Source organism: Sus scrofa, chromosome 8 (genome assembly GCF_000003025.6).
Source record: "Sus scrofa isolate TJ Tabasco breed Duroc chromosome 8, Sscrofa11.1, whole genome shotgun sequence".
In the NCBI taxonomy this organism is placed as follows: domain Eukaryota; kingdom Metazoa; phylum Chordata; class Mammalia; order Artiodactyla; family Suidae; genus Sus; species Sus scrofa.
In genome coordinates this window covers 26,713,277-26,724,933 of record NC_010450.4, presented here as the reverse complement: position 1 = coordinate 26,724,933, position 11,657 = coordinate 26,713,277, and positions in this window count along the sequence as shown.

Below are 11,657 nucleotides of genomic sequence, written 5' to 3'. Positions count from 1 at the left end.
AGTGATCCGGCATTGCCGTGAGCTGTGGTGTAGGTTGCAGACGTGGCTTGGATTCCATGTTGCTGGGCTCTGGCGTAGGCCAGTGGCTACAGCTCCGATTCGACCCCTAGCCTGGGAACCTCCATATGCCGTGGGAGTGGCCCAAGAAATAGCAACAACAACAACAACAATAACAACAAAAAGACAAAAAAAAAATACCTAGAAGCAAATGACAATGAGGATACAATACTCCAAACCTATGGGATGCAGCAAAAGCCGTTCTAAGAGGAAAGTTTATAGCAATCCAAGCCCACCTCAAGAAACAAGCAAAAGCTCAAATAAACAAGCCAACTTTACATCTAAAGCAGCTAGAGAGAGAACAGACAAGACCTAAAGTTAATAGAAGAAAAGAAATCATAAAGGTCAGAGCAGATATCAATGAACTAGAAACAAAGAAAACCATAGAAAAGCTCAATGAAACAAAAAGCTGGTTCTTTGAAAAGATCAAAAAAATTGATAAACCCCTAGCCAGACTTATCAAGCAAAAAAGAGAGAGGACTCAAATCAATAAAATTAGAAATGAAAATGGAGAAGTAACAACGGCTATCACAGAAATACAAAGGATCATGAGAGACTACTATATGCAACTATATGCCAATAAAATGGAAAACCTAGAAGAAATGGACACATTCTTAGAGAAATACCATCTTCCAAGACTAAATCAAGGTGAAATAGAAAAGATGAATGTACCAATCATGAGAACTGAAATTGAAACTGTGATTAAAATATCTTCACTGGAAAAATATTCTATATCTTATTGGACAGCATATATGCTCAATATGTATTTGTTAAAGATAAACTGCCAACAAACAAAAGTCCAGGACCAGATGGCTTCACAGGTGAATTCTATCAAACATTTAGAGAAGAGTTCTGAAACTATTTCAAAAAATTACAGAGGAAGGGATACTCCCAAACTCATTCTATGAGGCCCCCATAACCCTGATACCAGAACCAGACAAAGAAGCCCCCCCCCAAAAAAAAACAGAAAAAACTAAAAAACACAACAGGCTCATTTCACTGATGAACATCAATGTAAAAATCCTCAACAAAATACTAGCAAATCACATCCAACAATACATTTAAAGGATTGTACATCATGATCAAGTGGGATTTATCCCAGGGATTCAAGAGTTCTTCAATATCCACAAATCCATCAGTGCGATACACCACATTAACAAACTTAAGAATAAAAACCATATGATCCTCTCAATAGACACAGAAAAAGCCTTTAACAAAATCCAACACCATTTCTGATAAAAACCCTTCAGAAAGTGTGCATAGCAGGAACCTACCTCAACATAATAAGGTCATATATGACAAATCCACAGTGAACATCATTCTCAGTGGTGAAAAGCTGAAAGAATTCCCACTGAGATCAGGAACAAGACAAGGATGTCCACCCTTACCACTACTCTTCAACATAGTTTTGGAAGTCCTAGCCACAGCAATCAGAGAAGTAAAAGACGTAATCCAATTGGAAAGGAAGAAGTAAAACTATCCCTATTTGCAGATGACATGATATAACCTAGAGAATCCTAAAGACTCTACTGGAAAATTGTTAGAGCTCATGGCAATGTTGCAGGATACAAAATTAATACACAGAAATCGACAGCATTTCTATATACTAACAATGAAAGATCAGAAAGATAAATTAGGGAAGCAATCCCGTTTACCATAGCATCCAAAAGAATAAAATACCTAGGAGTAAACCTACCTAAAGAGACAAAAGACCTGTACTTGTTCATTGCAGCACTATTTACAATAGCCATGACATGGAGACAACCTAAATGTCCATCGACAGAGGAGTGGCTCAAGAAGATGTGGTACATATACACAATGGAATATTACTCAGCCATTAAAATGAACGAAATACCAGCATTTTTAGCAACATGAATGGACCTAGAAATTATCATGCTAAGTGAAGTCAGCCATACAATGAGACACCAACATCACATGCTTTCACTGACATGTGGAATCTGAAAAAAGGACAGACTGAATTTCTTTGCATAACAGATGCTGACTCACAGACTTTGAAAAACTTCCACTCTCTGGAGGAGACAATTTGGGGGTGGGAGTATGTGCTTGGTTTATGGGATGGAAATCCTGTGAAATTGGATTGTTATGATCATTATACAACTACAGATGTGATAAATTCATCTGAGTAATAAAAAAACATGTAAGATCAAATACAATATTCCTATTTTCCTCTATTATGATAGTATTGATATTGTTTTTTCATTGTTCCAGCTTCACTGGAAAGATATTCTATATCTTATTGGACAACATATATGCTCAATATGTATTTGTTAAAGATAAATGTATTTCTCACAATATATGCTCAGTAAATATTTGTTAAAAAATATTTTCCTTTTGAGGTTATTATTTTCCCTTGGCAATCAGGAGTATTTCCAGAATATTCCTAGTACTTTACTCTTCAAATTTTTAATCAAGCATAGGGATTGAGGAGTTCCCATTGTGGCTCAAGAGTAATAAACCTGGCTAGGATCCATGAGGACACTGGTTCAATCTCTGGCCTTGCTCAGTGGGTTAAAGATCTGGCTTTGCCATAAGCTTCAGTGAATCCTGCAAACACCAGCCTGCAAACATAGATCCATATGCTGTGGTTGTGGTGTAGGCCAGCTGCTATAAGATCCAATTAGACACTTAGACTGGAAACTTCCATATTCCATACATGTGGCCCTAAAAAAAAAAAAAAAAAAAAAAAAAAAAAGAATAGGGATTGAATTTTTTCAAACATCCCTTCTACCTCTATTGAGAAGATCATTTTCTTCATCTTTTCAAGTCCTGATATAAAGTATTCTTTCATTCCTTAAATTAATTCTTAAGCATGTGTGATGGTTAATGCTATTATGGCTCTGTTTCTGTCAGTAATTGGGAGTCTGTGCTGTATCCCTTGACTATGAGAGACTTGTAACCGCTTTGACCAATAAAGTATAACAGAAGTTCCACTGTGAGATTTCCAAGACTGGGTCTTTAAAGCCCATGGAGCTTTTGCCTTGGCTGTGTGGAACTTCTGAACTCCTGAGTTACAGTATGAGATATTCAACCACACTAAGATCACTTTGTGGTAGAAGCCATGTGGAGATGCTCCAATGGGAAGTTTCAACAATGCTTGAAACTAATTGCATCCTTGGCCAGGCAAGTGAGTAAGTCATCTTGCATGACCAGCCCTGTTAGGATTTCAGATGACAGCAGCCTCAGGTGACCCTCAAACGCAACCAAATGAGAGATTCTGGAGAACCCTCTATTCACATCCTTCTCAAGATTCTGACCCACAAAATTAGGAAAAAATTAAGTTGATGCCTTAAGGAATTAAGTTTTAGTATAAGAAGTTTTATGGCAATAGTAAGTATGAGAATTGTTTATTTCAATATGTTTGGTTTGAGCCATACTGGTAAATCTTACTCATTTATGATTCTAATATTTGATAATTCTCTTGTTAGAGTTATACAGAGGTATGTATTATCTTAAATACTCAAATACATTTTAGTATCTTAATGTTTTGAAAAGACTTTCTCACTGAAGCAGCTTGACTTTCTGCTATGGCGTGGGTTCAGTCCCATGCACATGTCACGGGTGCAGCCAAAAAGAAAATAAAACCTTATGCTAAAACCTGTGGACTTTTCAAAGAGTAATTATAATGATAATTTATATGCTAGGCAGAGTTCCTGTTGTAGCTTAGCCGTAATGAACCCGACTAATATTCACGAGGACATGGGTTAAATCCCTGGCCCAGTTCAGTGGGTTAACAATCCAATGTTGCCATGAGACCTATGCATAGGTCTCAGGCGCAGCTTGAATTTGGTGTTACCATGGCTGTAGCATAAGCCCCAGCTTCAGCTCCAATTCAGTCCCTGGCCTGTGAACTTCCATATACTGTGGGTGCAGCCACCACCCCCCCCAAATTATATGCTAGGCAATGCATTAAAAACTTTTCATAAACCATTTTTTTAAATTCATGCAGCAATAACAAAAAGCATTATAAAGCAGGTATTTTTAATGTACAACTATGTTACAAGATGTAGGAACTGGGACATAAAAATTGGCCAGGATCACACAATGTGTACTAGAGTGTGAAATAAGCTTGATTTCAGGGACCATGACCTTAGATACTGTTCATTGAACTTAAATTTCTTTGGTTTCTTTAAATTACTAATAGTCTAATAAAGTTTTGTTGTTGGTAAGTTTTTAATGCAGTTATGTTGTTCATATAGGTTTTTCAAAAGTATCACATTTCATTTGAATTTAAAATTTGTTTACAGGTTAAAACCCATTTCCTTTTGAATAATGCTCACTTAAAGTTCTCTATTATTACTTTATTGAACTTGAAAGATATTCATAGGTTCTATCATTTTTTTTCTAACATGGACCACTATATTATTGTTATTACTTTATATATATATATATAAAATTTGCTTTTTCACTCTCTTAAATTGAGTTTTATATTTTCTCTCTTCAAAACTTTAACTTACCTTTCACTACTCATTCTCTGTTGAAGAGCTTGATTCTTTTTCACTCTTTCTAGGTTAAAGGTTGGATAAAAACCAAATACTACACCTTCGGTCCTTTTCTATAGTTTAACAAAGCATGGTCCTAAGAAAATCTTTCTGTTCACGGACAAAAAATCACGTCCTTTCACCAGCCATTTCCCATCTCTTCTATTACATAAAAAACAAAAAGCCTCCTCTTTACGCCTCACTTCTTCATTTCACCATGTAACCATTATGCTATTTCTTCCATGATTAAAAGAACAAACAGGAGTCCCCATCATGGTGCAGTAGAAATGAATCTGACTAGGAACCATGCGGTCGTGGGTTCAATCCCTGGCCTGGTTCAGTGGGTTGGGGATCCAGCTTTGCTGTGTAGGTCACAGACGAGGCTTGGATCTGGCATTGCTGTGGCTCTGGCATAGGCCAGCAGCTGTAGCTCTGATTAGACCCCAAGCATGGGAACCTCCATGTGCTGCAGGTGCAGCCCTGAAAAGACCAAAGACAAAAACAAATAATAATAAAAGAACAAACAAAAACCTATTTTTGATCCCATTTCCCCTTTGCCTATCCCCTATTTTCTTCTAATTACAGCAAAACTTCTTGAAAGAACAGTTTATATTGCTTTCAAATTTTTCTGCTTTCATTGTTTTTTAAACCTACTTGAACTTTCACCCACATGTCTTAGTAAAGACCCCAAATAACCAACATGGTGTTAACTATAAAATTCAGTTCTCAGTCCTCATCTATATTAACCTGTCTGTAGACATACAAGAGAAAGAAAGAAAGAAAGAAAGAAAGAAAGAAAGAAAGAAAGAAAGAAAAGGAAAAGAGCATATCCTTCTCCTTTGATTGAAACACTTTCTTTATTTGCCCCAAGATACAACATACTTTTTGTTCTCCTCTTTCATCTCTAGTTCTTTATTCTATTCTTTGCTGGACTATTTTGATCTCTCCAACCTCTAAGTTTTATAAACTTTATTTTTTATTTTTCTATGTTATTGCTGTACTGATGGCCTTGTATGTTTCATTTTCACATAGTTTTAAATACTATTTTAATTCTGATGACTTTAAAATTTATATATGTTCCAACTTTCTTTAACTCCTAACATATATCTAGTGATGCACTAAAAATATCTGACTGTATAGCTAATTGGAATATTAAATTTATCATGACTTTAACATGAACTCCAAGCATTCCCCATATTTGTTTCTCTAGGAGTTTGTCCATTTGCTGTAAATGGCAGCTTCATTCCTCTACTTGTTTAAGCCAAAAAACAGAATCATTAAGTTCTTTCTCTCAAAACCAATATTTTAAGAATCTCAATATAAAGAAAATTGCAATATTACCCATTTCAAACCAACATTGTATTTTGCCTAGAATGTTATAGTAGCTTCCTAACTAGTCCCACTGCTTCTGCCTTGGGTCACCTATATATTTTCAACCATTTGCCAGAAAAAAATTTGTTCAAATATTAAAGAATCAAAACCTGTCATTCCCCTGTTCACAGCCCTCATTCACGAAATGGCCAAAATCTCCACAATAACTTTTAAGGATATATATGATTCAACTCCCTGCTTCCTCACCTCAACTTGAGATATTTTCTCTAACATTTTCCTCTCCTACCTTATTTATCTTGTTCTTTATCTTCTAACCATAACGTACTCTTCATTGTATCTTGAACTACCTCAGTATTTAATAGCAGCTTTTCCTTCAGCCTGAACTGGTCTTCTCTCAGAACATTTTTTCCATACTTTCTTCAGTTTTGAGTCACAATTTTTTTTTTCACAGAATTCTTTCATGTCTTCACTAAGTTTGCAATTATTTTCCTGGACCTCCCCAATATCTTCTATCCATTCATAGTTTTATTTTTCTACATAGAATATGTAAAATATTTTATTAATCTTTATGCTTACCACTGATAAATTTAATGAAGATATAACTTTCAAACATTTTGAGTATTGTATTTTCGCCAGTGCTTAAATTCTTTATCTCAATATGGTGATTAACCTGTCAGCGTTCCTTGATTGAACAAATATGGAATTATTATCCCCAATATTTCCATGTATGACATTAGATCTGTTTTGTAAATCACCAAGACTTGCTGTAAATTTCACTGCTAGAGCATCAATAATGATTAAGTTTACTGATTTATTTCCTTTTCTATTTTTCTTTTATTTTTGGTTGTCCTCTTTCTAATATTTATTCACTTAATATCTATTTTATCAGATTACATATGATTTTACTCAAAAATAATGTTATTGGTGAACATTTTAAATTTTCAAATGTTCAAAAATCAGCTATGTCCACATATTTTTTTTGGCTTTTTGACTTCTTAGGGCCACACCTGCAGTATATAGAGGTTCCCAGGCTAGGGGTCAAATCTGAGCTATAAACCACTGGCATACACCACAGCCACAGCAACACCATATCCCAGCTATATCTCCAACCTGCATGGCAGGTCACAGCAATGCTGAATCCTTAACCCACTGAGCGAGGCCAGGGATCAAACTTTCAACCTCATGGATGCTAGTCAGATTCGTTTCTGCTGAGCCACCACAGGAACTTCTAGCCATGTCCATACCTTAATCCCAAGAACCTATAACTATATTAATTTATATAAGTAAAAGGACTCTCCAGATCTTTAATGAAAGACTTTGAAATGGAGAAATTATCCAGGATTATCTGGGTAGGCCCAACATAATGACAAGTGCCCTAATGAAGAGGAATCATCTCTATGAATGATGTTAGTGTCAGGAAGTGAGTCCATCCCCAAAAGAGAGTTGTCTCTAGACACTGGAAAAGGCAAATAAATGTATTCTCCCTTGGAGCCTCCAGAAGGAGTGTAGCTCAGCCAACACATTTAGTCTAAAGAGATGTATTTTGGACTTCTGAATTTCAGAATTATAAGGTAAAAATTTATGTTCTTTTGAACAATGAAGTTGGTAGTAATTTGATAAAACGTTAATAATAAACTAATACAATCAGTAAATATCTTACCCTTGTATCAAATGGTTTCTTTAAATGATCTCCCTTTTCTCTAAACAGTTCACCTTGTTACCTCCTTTCTGAACCTGAGCACAAACATTTACCTCCTCCTTTACAAATCAGATAATTATCCAGAAAAGCCAGTATTCTGTCTTTACACACAGTTTTCATATACAAGATTTATGTAGATTTTATTAATGAAAATGAAGTAAAGCACCCTCATTAGAGAGTTAATATATAGAATCAATGAAAGTCAATAGAAATACTCCTAAGTGGGTCAGTCTTGAGCCAAAATGAACTGAAGGATATTGGTAGTGCTCATACACAACCACACACTCATAATGTGGTAGGAAAAGCAGGTTTTAGGGTTAAGATGATTGCTTTCAGACATACTGCATAACTCTTATCCTTAAGTATTATATTTGCAGTAATCAAAAACTGGAGAAGGGGAGTTCAGGGTTAAGAATAATCTAGTCTATCTTATTTTTTTTAGCATAAGAAACATAACCTATGAATTTTAAGAGACTTAATCCCAGGTCAGTGTTCATGTAAGTGATAAATCCAGGGCTGAAATTTAAGTCATCTGACAATATTTCACTCAGCTTAGATTTTAGCATCTTTCTAATGTTTCTCTATTTAGAGTACTTTTATCCCCCTGAACTGTCTCTAAAACACCCATCAAAATGATGTATTAACCTCATTAGCTACTTTAATTTCTATTCAGAAATGATATTTTACACTTTGTATTGTCAAGGCTTATTCAAAAATTATTATGAGTTTAGTTCATTGGGAAATTGAACATTATTTACACTTTATATAAAAGATTTTTATCACTGCAATTTTAAAAGTCAGATAACCTATCATTACTCACCACACACTGCCAACAATGATGGTCATAACCTTTGCTTTTCAGCAAACTATAATTTTGTGACATAATATTGTACACTCTCTATTGTTTGAGTCTTTCAATATCACTAGCCAATTGAATATGCATCTGACTATAAAGTGGTAGCAATACAATTGTTGCAATCTTTAGACTATTAGCTTGAACTTTCTGTGTGTTGTATCAAATGCCAATAATGCTTAAATATCTATAGCCCTGTTATAAAGTTTGTGTTTATACTTAAAAATAGGTAGAAGCCAAGCTACATCCAAGAGACAACTACATTGTATGTAAAACTGTATAATTAATTTCATTATATCTACTTGAAATATACACGTACACATGATTATGAAAAAACACTTCAATTTAAAATCAGTAAAAATATAAATCAAAAATTAAATGAAATGCGTAATGCATCCAATATTTTTCCTGAATGAACCCATTTTCATGTATACTGTTATATATTTCCATAATCCATTAAAAACTCCCAACATTCTCATATTTTAGCCTCCCAACTACAGATACTGTTATACTTTTGCTGGGTCCTTTGATGTCAGTGTTACATTTAAATACTAGATGACCTTTTATTAGCATTTGTTCAATGCCCCAAAACATGTCTAATTAAACTCTTTACAATTGCTTTGCTTGAACCATTATTTGTTGATTAATAAAATCAGTATACCTGAATAATAAAGTAGCAATCCAAATGGACTTTTAGTTACCGAAAGACATGGATTACACATATGTGAATACAATTACCAAAGTTTTACTAATGCTATTGAGTTAAAACTATCTGTACAGATCCTAAACAAGGTCAGTAACATACAGATTTTAAATTTTAAAACATTTTGGCTTTCCCATAATATATCTTTTGTATATCCAGTGATAAATGACATATAGTCTTGTCATGATTATATGTACAGTTGATGTATTAGCATTGTTAAAAATGTATATTTTTCTCATTTGTATTTTATAATAATTAGTAAGGGCCGTTAGATTAGAAAATACTTAATTTCCTATGATATGAGGAAATATGCCTGACTATTAACTCTCATCTTTTAAAATATTTGTGTCATTTATCATTTAAATATAGTTATAACTTCCTTCTAATTAGTTTTTGTGTAACACCATCCACCAGCATAATTCAAATGTTGGTATTTATTGCATTTTTATATTTTATGCTAGCCTGCTAATACTGACAAGTACTTTTTTCTTTGAATTACATCTCAGTTATATCTCATATGGCTTGGGGTGAAAATCAAACTCATTTTTAAAATATTTTCACGTATGAGAAGTTCTCATCATGATGCAGCAGAAACGAATCCAGCTAGTATCCATGATGATGTGGGTTCAATCCCTGGCTTTACTCAGTGGGTGGGGGATCTGGTGTTGCCATGAGCTGTGGTATAGGTCACAGATGCAGCTTGGATCTATAATTGCTGTGGCTGTGGCATGGGTGGCAGGTGAAGCTCTGATTTGACCCCTAGCTGGGGAACTTCCATATGCTGCAGGTGTGGCCCTCAAAAAATAATAATAATAAAAATAATAATAATAATAATTTGCATATGCATATATCATTGTTTTAGCAACGTGTGATGAAAAGCCCAGTCTTTCTCCATTGGATTTTCTAAGCACACTTGAATATCAATTGACCATAAATGTCAAGTATTTATTTCTAGATTCTCAGTTCTGTTGCATGGATCTATATTTCTATCCTCGTGCCAGTGCCACAGGTTCTTGATTACTATAGTATAAATTTTGAAATAAGAAAGCAGAAATCCTTCCATTTTTGTTCTTTTTCAAGATTGTTTGGACTATTTCAAGACTTTTGTCTTTCCGTATGAATTTTCCATCAAGCTTGTAACTTTCCATGAAATATCCAGCTGGAATTTTGATAGAGATTGTGTTGATTCTAATTCTCATGCAGTTGATGATTTCATCAACACAAACATTTCTTCTACAGCAGTTTGTATTAAGCAGCTTCTCATCTATTAATGTGTCTTTTTTTTTTTTTACTATTTGATAATTCTCTTTGAACAATAACAATTCCAGCAACATTTTATAATTATCTGTGCAGGTTACATTTTCTAATGATAGATATATAGGTAGAGATTAATCTACTATTGATTGGAAGACTTTTTCAAAAATTATTATATTTAGACTGAAAATATACACATTGACCCAAGAAAAAGATGATAAACTCTTGAGTAGAGACAAATATCAATTTAGTCATTTAAAAAAAATATTATTTAGCAAACTCCTAGAAGAGAACATAGGCAAACATTCTGACATCAACCTTTCAAATGTTTTCTTAGGTCAGTCTCCCAAAGCAACAGAAATAAAAGCAAAAATAAACCAATGGGACCTAATCAAACTGACAAGCTTTTGCACAGCAAAGGAAACCATAAAGAAAACAAAAAGACAGCTTACAGAATGGGAGAAAATAGTTTCAAAGGATGCAACTGACAAGGGCATAAGCTCTAGAATATACAAGCAACTTATATAACTCAATAGCACAAAAGCCAACAACCCAATGGAAAAATGACCAAGAGACCTGAATAGACATTTTTCCCAGGAAGATATACAGATGGCCAACAAGCACATGAAAAAATGCTCAACATCACTGATTATTAGAGAAATGCAAATCAAAACGACCATGAGATACTACCTCATACCGGTCAGAATGGCCATCATTAAGAAGTCCACAAATAACAAATGCTGGAGAGGGTGTGGAGAAAAGGGAACCCTCCTGCACTGGTGGTGGGAATGTAAGCTGGTACAACCACTATGGAGAACAGTATGGAGGTACCTTAGAAAACCGTACATAGAACTACCATACGACCCAGCAACCCCACTCTTGGGCATATATCCATAGAAAACTTTCCTTGAAGTAGACACATGCACCCACATGTTCATTGCAGCACTATTCACAATAGCCAAGACATGGAAACAACCTAAATGTCCAATGACAGGCGAAAGGATCAAGAAGATGTGGTATACATACACAGCAGAATACTACTCAGCCACAAGAAAGAACGAAATAATGCCATTTGCAGCAACATGAATGGAAGTAGAGACTCTCATACTGAGTGAAGTATGTCAGAAAGAGATAAGACAAATACCGTATGATATCACTTATATCTGGAATCTAACAGATGGCACAAATGAACCTTTCCACAGAAAAGAAACTCATGGACTTGGAGAATAGACTTGTGGTTTCCAAGGGGGAGGGGGAGGG